This window comes from Hibiscus syriacus, unplaced genomic scaffold, assembly GCF_006381635.1.
Source record: "Hibiscus syriacus cultivar Baekdansim isolate YM2019G1 unplaced genomic scaffold, ASM638163v2 tig00001713_pilon, whole genome shotgun sequence".
NCBI lineage: Eukaryota > Viridiplantae > Streptophyta > Magnoliopsida > Malvales > Malvaceae > Hibiscus > Hibiscus syriacus.
In genome coordinates this window covers 743,496-763,692 of record NW_024061883.1, presented here as the reverse complement: position 1 = coordinate 763,692, position 20,197 = coordinate 743,496, and the positions used below count along the sequence as shown (strand labels likewise).

The 20,197-nt window shown below is 33.1% G+C and overlaps 1 pseudogene; it reads right to left on the bottom strand.

The window, feature by feature from the left end:
• Positions 1-5: 5 nt before the first annotated feature.
• LOC120131937 lies at positions 6-17,634 on the bottom strand (annotated as a pseudogene).
• Positions 17,635-20,197: the final 2,563 nt, after the last annotated feature.

Genomic DNA, 20,197 nt, shown 5'->3' with positions numbered 1-20,197 from the left:
AGTCCAGAAAGAGGTCACACCGAAGATGCAGAGCTCGTTGGTAACTACAGACACAGAAGTTGAGCTATATGATCAGTTTGCAAAGCTTCAGTAGAAAGTAGTGGTACCTTGAACCTGTCATCAGTTCAATACGGACTCTTTTACATAGGATCTGCCACCTGAACTGCACGAGTGAAAATCAAAATGTTGATGAGCCACCAACAGAAGGAAGGCTAAACCTTTAGCTTAGAAATAATATACTACTGTTACTCACGTGTACTTAAGATGAATATTCGTAAATCGACGGTTTTCTTTGCTTTGAGGTAGTGTTAGGGATCCTTCAATGATTTGATCTTGTTCCACCTCTATTGGGTCAAAAAAGTATATCATTGTCTGCAAAATTTACATACTAAACGTTAAAAAGATTACATTACAGAATAAAACGAGTACCTCCATGCAAGTTGCTAAATGTTAAAACTAGGAAACTCCATAGTTAAAAGTAAAGTTGACCACTTAGACTTTTATAATGCTCAGACCAAAATAGCGTACTTCCTAACAGAATCAAACCACTCTTATGTGCAGTTGTGTAAATGTCTGCAAACTCAGAATAAGCAAACTAAAATTAGTATGGTACCTGTTGCCAATGTGTTGGAGGATCTTCTGGTGCTGTTGAGAGTACAAGTGCTTCATTGGGATTGGAACGTTTCTTGCTTGGGATACCATCAACAGGACTATTACTTGATATGCCGATAAGTAGGGATTGGGTAGGATTATTTGCAGGAGAATTTGCTGGCCCACTGAATTCAACATCAAACCAAAATCCAAATCCATGCAGAGGAGCTGGGAATCAAGAAAGTATGAATACTACCCTTAAAATGAATAGACGCATAAAAACTGCAAGGACCAACTGTGTAAACAGCATGAAACAAAAGCCTACTTAAAATGATAAATGGTGTGTAACAACTATAAACCCAAAGATCTTGACAAGAGAAGATAATTTTGATTACATTATAGCATGGCATCTCAATTGTATGGTTGACAACACGCACACAATGTAAATCCTTTAACAAGCAGTGTGTGCACAGAAACAGAAAGAAGACAACATATGGCATCTATAAAAAGACAGATATCAATTGTAGGGTTTACCTCGCATCATTGACTGGAACTTATATGTTGTTGATACAGATTCTAACTCGTGGAGTTGGATCGTATAGCAGTCTACGTGCTTAACCTGTTAAGGATAATAAATTTTAATGCCACTTGATGAACAGTCTTTAGAAATATACAGTAACAAACAATCTATTAGAGCTCATAATTTGCTCATATAACCTGGACAAATGCTGCAGGTATAAAGAATGTCCCAAGCAACAGAATGTCAATATAATGAAGAAGCCATTAGTTTGCCACATAAAAACCATTGGTGCACTTGCGACTAATGCCTGGGTGTTAGGTAAAGAGGCATAACTGCCATGACACACATAACACTTGTTCAGAATGATTATTGCAGTGCCGAAGTTTTGGGATGCACCAGATGGAGAGAATATAATATTTTTTGGCTTGAGGGTCATTTTGTCCCCGTAGTAAACCTAAATCAGCAATTTTATATCAACTTTTTTTATAATATCAATTTTTCCCTCGAACACATTTTATTGCAACATTTTTTACAAGTGACCACCGTTCACCGTTATGATGCTGGTGTGGAAGTTAAGGATGTAGACGTGGCGGTCTACTATGCTGACCATGATGCTGACGTAACCTATGTTGCACCGATATAGATACGGGGACGAGAAATGGAAATTTCTAAAATTATAGGGTACGTGGACGATAAGGGTACAATACGATATATAAAAAAATTTAAAATTATAAATAGATGTAAGTAATCATAAATAAATTCAATATTTCTTATAAAATTGGTGTAACAACCTAATTTAAATCTAATTAAAATCCTAACATTTGAGAAATTTTTTCTAAATCCCTAAATTAATTTTGGTGGTCAATTTGAAAATAATGAAAAAATTGTTTCCATATTCAAAAGGCCTAGAAAGCTCATGGATCAACTGGCAATTAGACCAAAAATTATTTAAATACTATTATCACTCTTCTTCCCCCACCCCGAACTTCCTTTTCTTTCTTTTTCACAAAACCGCCCCGCTCATTCATTCCTCACCGCGCCGTCGCAGTTCGTAGCCTGTTGCAGTCAAAATTACTCCCGGGGACGTCCCCGAAACGTCCCCAAATAAGCTCTGACCGTCCCCGAATTCGATCAACCGTATCCAACTACCGTGGTACATCCCGGTACGTATCCCAACCGTCCTCCGTACTGTCCCCGTGCCGGAAACGTATCAGGTACTTGAAATGGGGCTCCTTTGCCGTCCCCGTGCTTTATAGGACGTAATAGTCCACGTATGAATGATGACATATCACAGAGGCTGAATTGATTTTTTTTAACGGAATTCAAATGCATAACTAAAAGCTTAAGGGGTAATTTTACCATGAAGTAAACTCAAATCAACAATATTGTGATTCATGGTGTTGATATGACAGCTTCTACCATGTCAGCATAGTGGACTACCATGTCCACACAGTTAATTGCCACATCATCATAACAATCAACGTCGGTCAATGGAAAAAATTGATGTAACTATATAATATCGAGGGAAAAATTTATTCTATTAAAAAGTAGGGACAACGTTGTTGATTTAGGTTTACTTTAGGGGCAAAAAGACCCCTTAAGCCTATAAAAAACCATAGGCAGGAACCAAATGTAATAAGGTACAACCGAGAAATTTAAAAAAAAAAATCATATATTTCTATTTACAAAAACTAAAATTTGGTCTTTCCGATTTCAGAAATAGATTGGGAAGCTAGAAGGCAATAAAGCAAGAGAACTAGAAGACTCACCACATGTGGCCATGTTATAACATTCTCCCCTGTTATTGTCTCCACACATGGCTCTTCAAATGCACACTGTTTTGCTAATTGTAACATTGCAGACATTGCAAGACAAAATGAAGTCATAATTCACAGTTCCACACAATCAACACAGAAGCAAGCTACGCGCAGAAGGCGTGAGAGCTGCAAGTTAAAAGCAGATCAGTAGAATTTAATTTCACATATACTGCATAAATACAGATTTAATTCAGCATCACACTCATTATCAATTCCATAGACATTGCGCCAAAACTCAATGCTGTCTTGGTATCTGACAGGATGTGTGATTGGTGCCATGTACAACTGCAAGCAGTAAAGAGTGAAATAAACACTAAAATAAATTTTCATCATGAGAAACAGATTCAGCAACACAATAAAACTTCATAGGACTCAAGATTCAAGAGAGCATGGAATAAACTACCAGGTTCAGCTTGTAGCAAAGTAAAATTGCACTAGACTAGCATTAAAATGGCACAAACCGTAGCATTGCAAGGAAGAATAAGGCCTCCACATTTTAGCCATCGATCTCTAGCTGTAATAACACTTCCCAGCATGCTCTGGAAAAATGTAATGTGGATGATCACAATATATATACTTGAAATGCAAGAAAAACAGAAGTAAAAAGAATAAGACATAAGAATCAATTGCATGAATAAAATATTAGTTCTCATATCAAAACCTAAAGGAGTTCCCGGATATCTCTTCAAATAATTTAGATATGATGAGGGATTTCAACAATCACCTCATAAAGCAGCATGTAGCCCATCCACTCTGAAACTATTACATCAACCTCTTCATCAATTTCAACATCAAGTAGAAACAATAACTAATATAAACTTCAAGAGGAGACAAATCAGTCCAAGGAAAGTAAACACATTTATAAGAACAGTGTGAAGCACATGGCTTTCCACCCCTCCCCAATCTCACTCACCATCAAGTATAAGTTTATTGCAGATCTAGTCTCTAAACATGAATGCAAAAAAGCCCTTTGATTCTTCGTATTAAATTACATAACTCGTACTTCTACACTTGTGTACTCTACAATAGCCACTGATTTACTATCTCATCCAAACAAAGATGCCAATAGCAGAAATATGCTGTCATTTTTCAAGAACTAATCCATGAATTTATAAACCTGGGTGTTGAAACCACGCCAATATGAAAGTGGGCAACACACAAAACAATGTGTGTCAGTTACAAATAGGTGCAAGCTTTCACCAATTATGATCTTATGATCACCATGACAATGAGTGGTGTGTATATCAAGTATGAAAAATATGTGACTATTTAAACAAATATATCTCTACAAAGGGTACTACAATTGTAGGCATTGGTTGTGGTCATCTATTAATGCTAGCATCCAGAAGTTGGTATGGCAATCATTTCTTCTAAGATCCACATTTACATAAAATTTTCCTCATTTTATAATGAGATTTAAACAAAATCACCAGTATCCAAGCTATGTTGCTTGGATATGGGGACATGAAATGGAAATTTCCAAAATTAGAGGGAATGGGTACGACAAATATAAAATAAATTCTAAAATGAAACATTCATGCTGATTTTTTCTACATTTTGTTTTAAATTTTAAAATTTATTTTATATTTGTTGTAGATTTGTCATATTCGTACTCTAAAATTTTGAAAATTATTGTTTTCTGTCCCCGTATTTATATCCATATACATGCAACATAGATTCTCACTAACTTTCACAAGTTAAAGAAAGAAAATCTAACCCTGAGTTGGCCTACAGGTCGCTAGTTATCCCTCCAATGAAAACTAAAGTTTAATAATTCAACTCTACTGCCCAAACCATTTGTGGTCATAGAATTCAATAAGCTTGGGAAGAATAAATCTACAAGTTTGAGAGGAAAAGCCTACCTCAACTCGTCCATGCAATACAAATGACCCTTTCAGCTAAGTTATTTGCTTTCACCACTTCATTGACATGCAATCAAACAACAAATATTAATATAAACCAAATAGCCAGTTTCATTCTAAACAAGAACGCAACCAAAGAAAGGTCCTGAGAAGTAAAGAATATATACAATTCCACAATATTGATTGAAAAATAGTATGCATGCTCTAATAGTTGTGTAGACAACTCATTTTCCACTTACTGCTCCACTATATTTCACACACTCCACCACCACTTGCCCATTTCTTTAATATACTCATGCTAGCGCTCAAGCTCCCACCATTCCACTTCAACGTCCACCATCTCCTATTCCACTTCAACACCACCATTTTTTTCTCGTGCCACTAAAAGGGATGGTGCAGATCCAAATAATCATCCAACTATTAGTAATATTTTATGTAAAAATTCGGCTATAAAACCGAATGAAATGTAAGAGCTCAAAGGGGGGAGCTCGGGGGGTAAATTTTGGAAATAGTTTACAAGGTAAGAAACCTTTTTTACTTTTCAAAAATTTCAATTTTCAAATTTGAATGAGAAACCTTTATCATATTTCGATAGACATGTGAAAACATCCTGTCCAAAGGTCTTATGGATGGTCCTAATGACTTATCATCTTGCTTGAAAGACTTACAGATGACCGGAAGGATTTAATCATCATGCTCGAAAGACTTAATGATGGCCCAAAGGACTTATAAATTTTTGGAAATATTTTACTAGGTAAGAAACCTTTCTTACTTTTCAAAAATTTCAATTTTCAAATTTGAATGAGAAACCTTTCTCATATTTTCGTTTGGAAGATCTGTAAAAATCAAATGTTTATGTGTGAAATGTGAATGCAATGCATTTTCTTTTATGTAAATGATATTTTCATGCATGTGTAAATGTTGATTCAGTTTTCCTTTATCTCCAAAGTGGGGAACCAGGCCTTCTTCCTCTTGATCATTCTTCTCTAGGGTTTATGCAAACATCGACGTAGCAGCTTGCAACTTTTGAAGATCTGCCCAATCATCTTGTGGTCTTTATTTTATGTCTTCATTTCTTGTTGCGGTCAGTAATATGATCTTGATGTCCCTTTTCGTCTTTGGCTCAAATGCACTATCAGAGTTGTTTTTCGAGACTCTTCCATTAATTGATGCTTGTTTGAATTACTTTACAAGGTAAGCTCTACTCATATCCAGGGTTTGCCCCTGACACTTCAAGTTGTGAGATACATTCTCAATTCTTCTTGGTCTGAATCTTGATCTGGGTTTCTGGTCATGCTCCAAAGTGGGCATTTTCATGGCTCCTCCCCACTTGGGTGCCAAAATTCATCCTTGACTGATCGCATTCTTGCATTTTTGTTATATGTTCCATTTTCAAACAAGGCGATCATTTGTTTCTTGATGGGTTACCGACAAAATCATGAGGAAATGTTATAAGTTCTATCCTCCATTCATTATGATCTCTTGGATCATTTGCTATCAAGATTGTGGAATACTTCATGTTATGGCATTGTTTATTCAATAGAGGTAGAATGGGCCTCACCTACTTCAAGGACATTTCGCATTTGAGACCATCCTGTTTGAAAATATTTTTCTCCTTGCTTTTTATTTTAGAAATGTGAAAAAATGTTGAATAAAATTAAAAAAATGTTGTCATTTTCTTCAACCTCACAATCAAAACAAATTGTAAAACAAGAGTTCACTGAATATCAAATAAGTCAAATTTTCTTTTAATCCTTCAAAAATTATATACATTTGAAAAATGTAAAGATTAATGCTGCTAAAAGGCTTAGGTTGACTTGGGAAGGTAATGTGTTTCAGGTTAGCTTCTTGCGTCCTTGATTCTGGCGTTTTATTGATCTGATGAGGCAACCATTATGCCTTTCTTCTGAAAATGTCCACTGGTTCTCATACCTCATAAGCTCCTTTAGATTATGCGATGCTTTATCCAGAGATGTATAAGATCACCCTTCTGTGCAGTGGTTGACAATCTTCATGTTCAAGTTATATTTTCAGGTTTCCAACTCGAATTCTCCTTTCGTTTCAGGACGTCATCTAAAATTTTACGTCTTGAACCCTCATTTTATTGTTTACTATCATGCATTAAAGATTTTTAAAAAAAAAACTATTTACAAATAAAATTAACCCTGAGGGGCGAAATGAAAACTTAAGATAGTCTATCCACTTAGAAATCCATGTATGATCAGAAAGGACTTTTCAGGTACGTAATATAGGCCAGGGCTCATGGTTATGAAAGAAAGGGATAAATAGGCACAAACAAGTGTTTAAGGGTGATCGAACCAAAGATCAATTCGTTCTGCTGTCTTCATCCTTCCTGCTTTACTTGACTTGGATCTGCTTTGCTACTTATATTTCACCATTTCTTTTTCTGGATCCCTCTAGACTGCCAATTTTTGGGTTCATTTCCATTTTCTTATATCTCCAACATTTCTTGCGCTTCTTGTTGAATATGAATCTTTGAACTTATTGCACTTGATCAACTTTGTAACTTGAGGTTCAATGAATCATCCATCTTAATTCAATTTCTGACCACAAGATGATTGGGCAGATCTTCAGAAGTTGCAAGCTGCTGCGTCGATGTTTACGTAAACCCTAGAGAAGAATGATCAAGAGAAAGAAGGCTTGGTTCCCCACTTTGGAGATAAAGGAAAACTGAATCAACATTTACACATGCATGAAAATATCATTTACATAAAAGAAAATGCATTGCATTGCATTTACATTTCATACATAAACATTTGATTTTATAGATCTTCCAAACAAAAAGATTCATGGTATTAAAATCACAACAAGTGAAAGCTAGAATTCAAACCTCAAAAACAGGGAATCATGTTTAAAGAGGCAGAACCTGAAGAACAAAGTGGGCCAATCCATATAGGAAACATTAATTTGAAGTGGGGCATATTGCCCAACCATTAAGTCATTTTATAAGTGAAAAAATTAGAAAGGTTTCTCATTTAAATTTGAAAATTGAAAATTTGAAAAGTAAGAAATGTTTCTTACCTAGTAAACTATTTCCAAAATTTATAAGTCCTTCGGGCCATCAGTAAGTCTTTATAGCATGATGTTTCGGGTCATCTATAAGCCTTTCGAGTAAGTTGATAAGTCATTCGGCCATCCATAAGACCTTTAGGCAGGATGTTTTCACAAGTCTGTTGAAAATGAGAAAGGTTTCTCATTTAAATTTGAAAATTTTGAAAATTAAGAAAGGTTTCTTACCTAGTAAACTATTTCCAAAATTCATAAGTCCTTCGGGCCATCAGTAAGTCTTTCGAGCATGATGATTAAATCCTACGGGTCATCTGTAAGTCTTTCAAGCAAGATGATAAGTCCTTCGGGTCATCCATAAGACCTTTGGGCAGGATGTTTTCACATGTCTATTGAAATATGAGAAAGGTTTCTTATTCAAAATTGAAAATTGAAATTTTTGAAAAGTAAGAAAGGTTTCTTACCTAGTAAAAAATTTCCAAAATTTATAAGTCATTCGGGCCATCAGTAGGTCTTTCGAGCATGATGATTAAATCCTTCTGGTCATCTGTAAGTCTTTCAAGCAAGATGATAAGTCTTTTGGGCCATCTATAAGACCTTTGGGCAGAATGTTTTCACATGTCTATTAAATATGAGAGGTTTCTCATTCAAATTTGAAAATTGAAATTTTTGAAAAGTAAGAAAGGTTTTTTACCTAGTAAACTATTTCCAAAATTTATAAGTCCTTCGAGCCATCAGTAAGTCTTCTGAGCATGATGCATAAATCCTTCTGGTCATCTGTAAGTATTTCGAGCAAGATGATAAATCCTTCGGGCCATCCATAAGTCCTTCGAGCAGGATGTTTTTCAAATGTCTATTAAAATATGAGAAATGTTTCTCATTTAAATCTGAGATTTAAAATTGTTGAAAAGTAAGAAAGGCTTCTTACGTAGTAAACTATTTCCAAAATTTATAAATCCTTCTGGTCGTCAGTAAGTCTTTCGAGCATGATGCATAAATCCTTCGGGTCATCTGTAAGCTTTTCGAGCAAGATGATAAGTCCTTTGGGCCATCCATAAGTCCTTTGGGCAGGATGTTTACGCATGATTTTCCAGAAAATGAGAAAAACAATTTCCAAAAGTTTCTCATTTAAATATTTTCTATAAAAAAGAGAAAATAAATTTTTTAAAAAAGTAACTGATTGAGCTCGGGATTGATCTCAGGTTCAGAGCTATGATATGCAACAATCCTATATAATTCCACAAAAGTGTAAGCATTAACCAGAGAGAAATGTGTTTTTTTCTTTTTTGAAATAACATAATGAACTGTAAATTAAATAAGATCGAACTTGTAATTTCCAAATAATAAATATAGGGTAACCAACTCGTGGCTTGACTCTCAATTTGTTTAAAAAAAAGTCCCCAGTGGAGTCGCCAAGCTGTCGACACCATTTTTCACCTGGGCGGGGAAATACTGATACCGACTCGGGGGTTTTCTCTTTGAAAATCATTTCGAAATGTGAGGAGTTGCCACCAATCATTTAAGGTGAGATTGGAACACCGTAAAAATCGGGTGATTTTAATAAAACCTTTTATTTTAATAAAATACCAAGTTTTAGGGTCTCTGAAAATCTAGAAATTAGGTTCGAGAGTCAGTTACGCGTGGGGAAGGATTAGCACCCCCACAAGCGCCCAAAAATTGGTACATAGTTGATTACCCTATATTTAAAATTGGAAATTTTGAGTTCGATCTTTATTTAATTTAAAAATCATTAAGGATGCAAAGTTGAAAAGGGTATTCGTTTATCGAGACCGATAGCATTCGCCCCCGAGCGTAAATACGGGAGATCAACTATTGTGCCTAATAACCGAATATTGCCTCATTTTTAGAAAACATGATGTGATTTTCTAAAGGATATCGACTTATTTAGGGAATTACCAGTAGTCACCCCTTGAGCACGATCGCGAAGGATATACTATTAACTCCTTAATAAGCGAACAGTGCCTTAAGTTTTAAAAATAATGCAATCAAACAAAATTTTATTTAATCCTAATTATACTAAAAATATATTAAGGTTTTTTCTAACCTACGGTGTAAAATTATGATAATTAAAGAACTTAGGGGCTCAAGCCTAAGAACGTAGGCTCTAGTATTAACCTATTTTTAATTTTAATTAATTATTGAATCGAATAACTGAAGTGGTCCCTCGAGCTTTTAAGTGAGAGCCACTTCGGATTATCCCCTAAATTAAGAGACTAATTTGAAATCTAAGCTAAAATGGAGGCTCTATTTAACCTATTTAATTATGTCAATATTTAAAGTCTAATCGAAGTTTGGGGATTAAAAGGGTAAAGTCCTAAAGGATCGAGTTCTAAAAGATTTAAAAGTCTAAGGACCTAAATAGGCATTTTCTAAAGCTAGGGAGTAATTAAAGCCTAATTATTATCTAAATTATTATACTAAAATTTTAAAAAATATTAATTATTAATTAATTTTAGAATCGAACAATCGATTAGAGTAATCGGGCGTATAATGTGAAAACTCAACTCAGATTGCTCCCTAATTAAACTAAAGTGTCGTCTTAATTTCTAAGTTTGATTCGAGTATTAATCTAATTTAAGAACTAACTCTAAAGGTTTAAACTACGAGATAATCAAACAATTAATAAGCCTAACTTAAAATTAATAAAAATAAAAATAAAAACAGTAAAAACAAAATAAAATAAAAAGTAAAATAAACACAAGTACAAGGATCTAATTGTATAAAATAAAATAAAAGTAACTAAAATGCAAGAAAATAAAAGTTAGTAGTTAAATCAGAAATAAATAGTGACCGGAATGCAAAAATTAAAATTGTAGTAGCTAAATAAAAAATTAACAATGACTAAAATGATAATAATCAAAACATACGACTAAATTAAGAAAAGAATGAAATAGAGTGCCCAAATCAAAATAAATAAAATTCGGTGATTAAAGTGTAAAATTATGCTAAACATACAGGGACCTGAAAGTAAATTTACCAACAAAAAAAAATAAAACATGAAATACATGAAATGTGATTAGACCTTTAATTTTGATGCCAAAACCATGAAATACAAAAGAACCGAGGGACCTATTTTCTAATTTACCCAAACGTAAAACAATTAACCCCTTTTATTACTCAAAAGCACGTGCAAAGCCATAATCATTCCCCCTTTTCTTTCATTCTTTTTTTTAGAATTAAACTTCATTCCCCACATCCATGGCTCTCACAAAATTTCAGCGCTTACCACCTGAAAATTGAGGCCGCTCTCTCCCTCAATTCCGACCGGTAAGTCCTAACTCTAATATGGTAACAAAAGACTCTTTTTTATGATATTTCCTTTCAAAATGAGAAGAGATATTTGAAAAATGGTTGCTGCTAAAAATGAAAAAAAAGAAACATTTTTCAGTATTCTCTTTGTATTTCTTTCGAATATAAAGGCTTACAATCTATTCTTTCTTCTGAATTCCCCTAAGGAGAAAAAGAAAATACCCCCTGTTACAAAGTTATCGAGAGAAAAAAATTCCCCCCAAGCTCCCCCCTTTGAGCTCTTACATTTCATTCGATTTTATAGCCGAATTTTTACATAAAATATTACTAATAGTGGGATGATTATTTGGATCTACACTCATCCCTTTTAGTGGCATGAGAAAAAATATGGTGGTGTTGAAGTGGAATAGGAAATGGTGGACGTTGAAGTGGAATGGTGGGAGCTTGAGCACTAGCATGGGCACTAACATGGGTATTTTAAAGAAATGGGCAAGTGGTGGTGGAGTGTGTTAAGTATAATGGAAATTTTGTTTAAAGTAGATTTGAAACCTTAAATACAGGGAATCATGTTTAAGAAGACAGAACCTGAAGAACAAAGTGGTCCCAATCTATAGAGGAAACATTACTTTGAAGTGGGGCAAGTTGCCCAACCATTAAGTCATTTTATAAGTGAAAAAATGAGAATGGTTTCTCATTTAAATTTGAAAATTGAAATTTTGAAAAGTAAGAAAGGTTTGTTACCTAGTAAACTATTTCCAAAATTTATAAGTCATTCGGGCCATCAGTAAGTCTTTCGAGCATGATGCCTCGGGTCATCTATAAGCCTTTCGAAACAGATGATAAGTCCTTCAGGCCATCTATAAGACCTTTGGGCAGGATGTTTTCACATGTCTGTTGGAAATGAGAAAGGTTTCTCATTTAAATTTTAAAATTGAAATTTTGAAAAGTAAGAAAGGTTTATTACCAAGTAAACTATTTCCAAAATTTATAAGTCCTTCGGGCCATCAGTAAGTCTTTCAAGCATGATGATTAAATCCTTCGGGTCATCTGTAAGTCTTTCAAGCAAGATGATAAGTCGTTCGGGCCATCTATAAGACCTTTGGGCAGGATGTTTTCACATGTCTATTGAAATACAAGAAAGGTTTCTCATTCAAATTTGAAAATTGAAATTTTTGAAAAGTAAGAAAGGTTTCTTACCTAGTAAAATATTTCCAAAATTTATAAGTCCTTCGGACCATCAATAAGTCTTTCGAGCACGATGATTAAATCCCTCCGGTTATCTGTAACTCTTTCAAGCAAGATGATAAGTCCTTCGGGTCATCCATAAGAGCTTTGGGCAGGATGTTTTTTCATGTCTATTAAATATGAGAAAGGTTTCTCATTCAAATTTAAAAATTGAAATTTTTGAAAAGTAAGAAAGGTTTCGTACCTAGTAAACTATTTCCAAAATTTATAAGTCCTTCGAGCCATCAGTAAGTCTTCCGAGCATGATGTATAAATCCTTCGGGTCATCTGTAAGTCTTTCGAGAAAAATGATAAATCCTTCGGGCCATCCATAAGTCCTTCGGGCAGGATGTTTGTCAAATGTCTATTAAAATATGAGAAAGGTTTCTCATTTAAATCTGAGATTTGAAATTGTTGAAAAGTAAGAAAGGCTTCTTACCTAATAAACTATTTCCAAAATTTATAAATCCTTCGGGTCGTCAGTAAGCCTTTCGAGCATGATACATAAATCTTTCGGGTCATCTGTAAGCTTTTCGAGCAAGATAATAAGTCCTTTGGGCCATCCATAAGTCTTTCGGGCAAGATGTTTACGCATGATTTTCCAGAAAATGATCCAAAAGTTTCTCATTTAAATATTTTCTATAAAAAAAGAACGGAAATTTTTTAAAAAAGTAATCGATTCAGAGTCCCAAAAAGTGAGAGATTCAACTAACACTCAAGTCTAGACAAATTATCATATTCGATGGATGCAAGACAAATTTACACAAAAAAACCAATCCAAATCTTCAAATGTGATCTTTCAAATTTTCAAACATATACTAACAAAGGTTAATGTTTAATTTTCAGGTTCGATCCCAATCAATGGATCAACTTTCCAAGATCTGATATTCCCTTAGAAGAAGCGGAACAAATCCCTCTCTTCCAAGATTTGATATTCCCTTAGTGACATCTGAACAAGTTTACCCTGATTCAATGGATCAACATTTCAAGATTTGATATTCCCTTAGAAGAAGCGGAACAGATCCCTCTCTTTCAAGATTTGATATTCTGTGAGTGACAGCAGAACAAGTCTACTCCGATTCAATGGATCAACTTTCCAAGAACTGATATTCCCTTAGAAGAAGCGGAACAAATCCCTCTCTTTCAAGATTTGATATTTCATGAGTGACAATGGAATAAGTCTGTCTCAATTCAATATTTCCTGGGTGACAAGGGAATGGATCAACATCTCCAGATTTGATATTCCCCGAGTGACAGTGGAACAGATCCTTTATCATATTTCAAACCATGAAGTTGACCGGGCAAAAATGTATTGTCTCTTCGTCTTTGCCCTATTCTTGATTGACACAAGAATGGGCAAAGAGGGGCAACTGTAGACAACTTATTTTTCCACTTACTACTCCACTATACTTAACACACTCCACCACCACTTGCCCATTTCTTTAATATACCCATGTTAGTGCCCATGCTAGTGTTTAAGCTCCCACCATTCCACTTCAACGTCCATCATCTCCTATTCCACTTCAACACCACCATTTCTTTCTCATGCCACTAAAAAGGATGAGTGTAGATCTAAATAATCATCCTACTATTAGTAATATTTTATGTGAAAATTCAGCTATAAAGCCGAATGAAATGTAAGAGCTCAAAGGGTCGAGCTCGGGGGGGATTTATTTCGATAACTTTGTAACACGGGTTTTTTCTTTTTCTCCTTAGGGGAATTCAGAAGAAAGAATAGATTGTAAGCCTTTATATTCGAAATAAATACAAAGAGAAGCTTGAAAAATGTTTCCTTTTTTTCATTTTGAGCAGGAACCATTTTTCCATATATATGTTCTCATTTTGAAAGGAAATAGCATAAAAAGAGTCTTTTGTTACCATAGTAGAGTTAGGATTTACAGGTCGGAATTGAGGGCGAGAGCAACCTCCATGTTCAGGTGGTAGGCGTTGAAATTTTGTAAGAGACATGGATGTGGGGAATGAAGTTTGATTCTGAAAAAAAAATGAAAGAAAAGGGGGAATGATTTTGGCTTTGCATGTGCTTTTGAATAATAAAAGGGGTTAGTTGTTTTACATTTGGGTAAATTAGAAAATAGATCCCTCAGTTCTTTTGTATTTCATGGTTTTGGCATCAAAATTAAAGTCTAATCACATTTCATGTATTCCATGTTTTATTTTTTTGTTAGTAAATTTACTTTCAGGTCCCTGTATTTTTAGCGTAATTTTACACTTTAGTCACCGAATTTTATTTATTCTGATTTTGGCACTCTATTCCATTCATTTCTTAATTTAGTCGTATGTTTTGATTATTATCATTTTAGTCACTGTTAATTTTTGATTTAGCTATATGATTTTAATTTTTGCATTCTGATCACTATTTATTTCTTATTTAACTACTAAATTTTATTTTCTTGCATTTTAGTTACTTTTATTTTATTTTATACAATTAGATCTTTGTACTTGTGTTTATTTTACTTTTTATTTTATTCTTTTTTACTATTTTTATTTTTTATTTTTATTATTGTTATTTTTAAGTTAGGTTTATTAATTGTTTGATTATCTCATAGTTTAAACCTTTAGACTTAGTTCTTAAATTCGATGAATACTCGAATCAAACTTAGAAATTAAGATGACACTTTAGTTTAATTAGGGAGCAATCCGAGTTGAGTTTTCGCATTATACGCCCGATTACTCTAATCGATTGTTCGATTCTAAAATTAATTAATAATTAATATTTTTTAAAAATTTTAGTGTAATAATTTAGATAATAATTAGGCTTTAATTACTCCCTAGCTTTAGAAAATGCCTATTTAGGTCCTTAGACTTTTAAATCTTTTAGAACTCGATCCTTTAGGCCTTGACCCTTTTAATCCCCAAACTTCGATTATACTTTAAATATTGACATAATTAAATAGGTTAAATAGAACCTCCATTTTAGCTTAGATTTCAAATTATTATCTTAATTTAGAAAATAATCTGAAGTGGCTCTCACTTAAAAGCTCGAGGGACCGCTTAAGTTATTCGATTCAATAATTAATTAAAATTAAAAATAGGTTAATATTAGAGCCTACATTCTTATGCTTGAGCCCCTAGGTTCTTTAATTTTCATAATTTTACACCGTAGGTTAGAAAAAGCCTTAATTTATTTTTAGTATAATTAGGATTAAATAAAATTTTGTTTGATTGCATTGTTTTTAAAACTTAAGTCATTGTTCACTTATTAAAGAGTTAATAGTATATCCTCTGCGATCGTGCTCAGGGAAGACTACTGATAATTCTCTAAATAAGTAGATATCATTTTCAAAACCACATCATGTTTTCTAAAAATGAGACAATATTCAGTTATTAGGCACAATAGCTTATCTCCCGCATTTACGCTCGGGAGCGAATGTTATCGGTCTCGATAAATGAATACCCTTTTCAACTTTGCGTCCTTAATGATTTTTAAATTAAATAAAGATCGAACTCAAAATTTCCAATTTTAAATATAGGGTAAGCAACTAGGTACCAATTTTTGGGAGCTTGTGGGGGTGCTAATCCTTCCCCACGCGTAACTGACTCTCGAACCTAATTTCTAGATTTTCAGAGACCCTAAAACTTGGTATTTTATTAAAATAAAAGGTATTATTAAAATCACCCGATTTTTACGGTGTTCCAATCTCACCTTAAATGATTGGTGGCGACTCCTCACATTTCGAAATGATTTTCAAAAAGAAAACCCCCGAGTCGATATCGGTATTTCCCCGCCCGGGCAAAAAATGGTGTCGACAAGTTGTGTTAACCAGATCTTATAATCTCATTGTGAAAATGGCAATAAGAGAAGGAAATATTAGCTAAACTATAGCATTCTCAAAAGAGGAGGTAAAAATTGCCTCGTGTAAGCATTTAAGCTCTAATGCAACAAAATACATGCACTGCAATATCACTGGCATCCACTGCATAAACCTGAAAATACATAATTACTTCAGATATTAGACAGTTGTGCTTAAATGAATCCATAACCATCACAAGAATATAAATTTGAGGCAGCAAGAGAATTCTAAAAAAAAAATACTAATGAACAAAATTGAAGTTCTATCTATAATTTCTCTTGGTCAATAGATCAATATAAGCCTACTGTCTTCTTTATGATAAAATTATAAATTTAACAAAGAAAACTAGTTTGAGAAAACCTAGAGGGAAGTAAAGGGGGGGGGGAAATAAAGTTAAACACAATTTAGCTTCTAGCAATCACCTGCACTTATTAAATAATGCAGTCTTCAGAAACCGGTTGAAGCCAGTATCACATTATATGCAAAACAATTGATATTTATTCAATCCTCAAATATATGTGCCATATAACATTGTTATAAATATGTTAATCATGCAATAAGAAGGTCAGAACATATACCCGTTTTGCACCAGCTTGAGCACAAAATATTGAAAGAATGACTGTGCCACATCCAACATCCATTACAACCTGTAAGCATGACCAAAAGTAATAATGAGGAAGAGGAACAAAATGACTAAATAGAATTTGAAACAATTCTTAAACCAACTAGGTTGTTTGAGAGCCAGCTACTTTATATATAATATGTCCCAATTAAACACAAATGCGTTTCACTTTGGCATGAGATTATAATCTGTAAGGTATAACATTGTGACTTATAAAACCTGGTATTACAAAGAAAGAGATCAAATATTCAGTGGTTTGTCATGCATTTCTATTATTATTAGTTTAAAGGCAAAAGGTTATCCAATCTTGCAACAGATACCGGCTAGCAACTTTGCCAAAATTATATACAATTTACCCAAACCTGGATAAAATGTACAATAATGCAATACTTTTGGTCACAAATGCAAGATTCAACCTTGCTTAAACGAAGTCAGCAAAGAAGCAAAGATAAATGATAAGTAGTATCATTTCTTTCAACAAAGAGAGTGAGGACATTTAAAAACAAAACAAGTAAAAAAAGCTCACACAATACATCAAGAAGTAACACCAAAACAAAAATGAACCCAGTTAAGGACTAATATTAAGATAGAGAAATAACAAGAAAAGAAAAGAAAAGACCTTGATCATTTCTTCGTGGATGCCAACGTGGGCATAAGAGTGAAAGTAGGCCTTGTCGAAGTTCGTACAAGGAGGATTGATTTTATGCTCTTTTTGATCGTCGTTGGTGGTGTTTTGGGGATTTTGGAATTCAAAAACCCTAAACCCATAGGGATTACATGGCCTACGACCTCCACTCCTCCAACGACCTCCACCTCGCCTCTCTTCTCCGCCCGATGGCTACTGATTGTTTTGGTGGTAAGCATTATTGAATCCCGTACTTCCGTACATGTTTCCTTCTCTTGATGGATCACCAGAGCGCAACAATTCAGGGGGCACGTTATGAGAAGGGATACAACTGCGAAGTTCTCGTTGGGGTTTTTGTCAAAAACCCGAGACAAGGAATTTGGATTTCATTACTATTTGTTGACGGACCAAATCAAGAAAAGGGTTACGGGCTTTCGCAGTGCGTCTGGAACAGTTGTTAATGAAATGATTAGAGCACTAAACTAATCCATTTTGATCCAAACCCAAAAAAAAATCATATGTTAACTTTTTTTACGCGCTCGAACAAAAATATATCGGGACAATATTCTTAAACAGTAAAAATAGTATATCCAAAAATATAAAGAAAAAGAAAAATATTTCTTTGAAAATAACATCTAAAAAATTTAGTAACCTTCATAGAAGTTATTTGTCTATGTCAAACTGGACATTTTGAGAAGTGATAAAGGAATGATGTGCGAACTTAACTATCTGACAAGCTGTTTTACAACACAATTCTGATTATATTTGCAAATAAAAATTTACCAAAGAAGATATGACTATATGTGACTACTGATAAACCAATAAAAAAATAAATGTCATGAAGGTCTATCAACAAACACCGAAATGACCAAAAGTCATAAGAATCGTAACAAAAGTTATAAGAAACATGTCAAGAGAGCAAAAAAATGTCACAAGAGCAGAAAAAGTATGTCACAATGACATAAATATTTATTTAAAATTGGAAGAAAAAACTAAAAAAAAGAACAAATGATATAATAAAAAATAAAAGAACTAATAATTATTGACGGTCGTTACCTATTATTAAGATGGATGTTGTTGTTGGTTAAAAAAAAGAATGTGACACTATATTGTTGAGAAAAACAATGTAAGCTAGAGAGTGGCACAGTGACTTAAATTTAATAAATTCAAATTAATCTCATTTAGTTAGAAAAGTCAATAACTAATCCAAACTCAAAAATGAATTAAGCTTGGCGCGAACCAAGCTTCCTCTATAGTCAAAGGGATGAATGTTGTATTTAGATATCTTAGATTCGAGCACCAGCACTTATATAGGTCTTTGAACGTTCATTGTCAAACGATTTAAAATATTTAGAATATATATTATTTTGTAATTTTAATATAATAAATAAATTAAACTTGAAATGGCATAAATAATATGAAATAATTTAAATTTTAAGACTTTTTTATATATATTACGTTTAAATTAAGGGTAAACTATGTATTTAGTCATCCACCAATTCTCATGGTCCATTTTGGTCACCTAATTTTTCTTTTTCAAAATCATATTTAACGTTATGCTTTGATTTCATTTTTGGTCATATGCCATTAAAAAAGTAATCATGACGCTTACGTGTCACTATAAGATAATATTATGTCATCATTAAAAAAATATTATATGTTTCAATCACTCTTGATGTGATTAAACACAAAATTTACCCTTAAATTAAATATGTTTCAATCACTCTTTATGTGAAAAAGCATTATTGCGTGCGCATATAATATGACTAAAATATTAATTATGTACTAAAAATATTATATGTATACGTCGAATGAGATAAAATTAAATCATAGATATGAAGAAAAAAAATTAAATTGACTAGATTTAAAAAAAGATTGAATACATTTGTCTTTTTTATCATCTAAATGGTATGCATATGGTTATATGATAGATTATATTGTTATTATGTCATGTTAGCAACATTAAACTCTATAAATTATCATCCTAATATCATAATGGTTAATGTCACGTTTGTTATTCAAAGGTTCAGATTGAGTTTTCCAGCATTCAATTTAAAAGTTATTTTTAGTATAAAATAAATTTGTTTTATTTTTCAAAAATTTAAGGGTTTTATGTACCTTTAAGTATTTTTTTAATTAGTAGGATTTAGGGATTATTATATCTTTTATGAGTGATCATGTTGTAATTTTATGTAATTTTTTTAGTATAAGATTAAATTTGTAAGATGATTAGAGATTTTAAAGCATCAAATTTGAAACTGTAAACACAAGATATAAAATTTAAGTTACAGTTTTTCTATTGAAAATTAGTTGAGAGGACTAAAGTTACAAAGATTCACTTAGGGTCATTTAAATTTAAAGTGATTTAGGAATTTATGTATTTAAAAAGTATATATGCATTGTTTTGTTCGTTTATAAAAGATATCGTTGGACTTTAATGAATGGCAGAATTAGGGAAATAATCCAAGCGGGCCTTTTATTTAGATCAATAGGGCATATTGGATTTTATTATAGGATTTATGGTAAATACTGCAGTGGACATGGAACTCTTCATGTCGGCGTGATGAGTTCCATGGGAAATATTTTTTAATGGGTTGTGGGTTCTACAGTCCGAATTATCTAATATATATTAAGGGACTCATCATGCCCGCGTGACGAAAATTAATAAAAAAAATTTTTTATTAAATTTTAAAAAAATTGTAAAAAAATATAATATTTTAATGGATAGGAAACTCGTCATGTCGATGTGACGAGTTTCAACGGGTATAAATTTGAAGTTTTGGACCGTTAGGGTGACCGTTGTTGAACGGATAATTTTTTTTTAAAT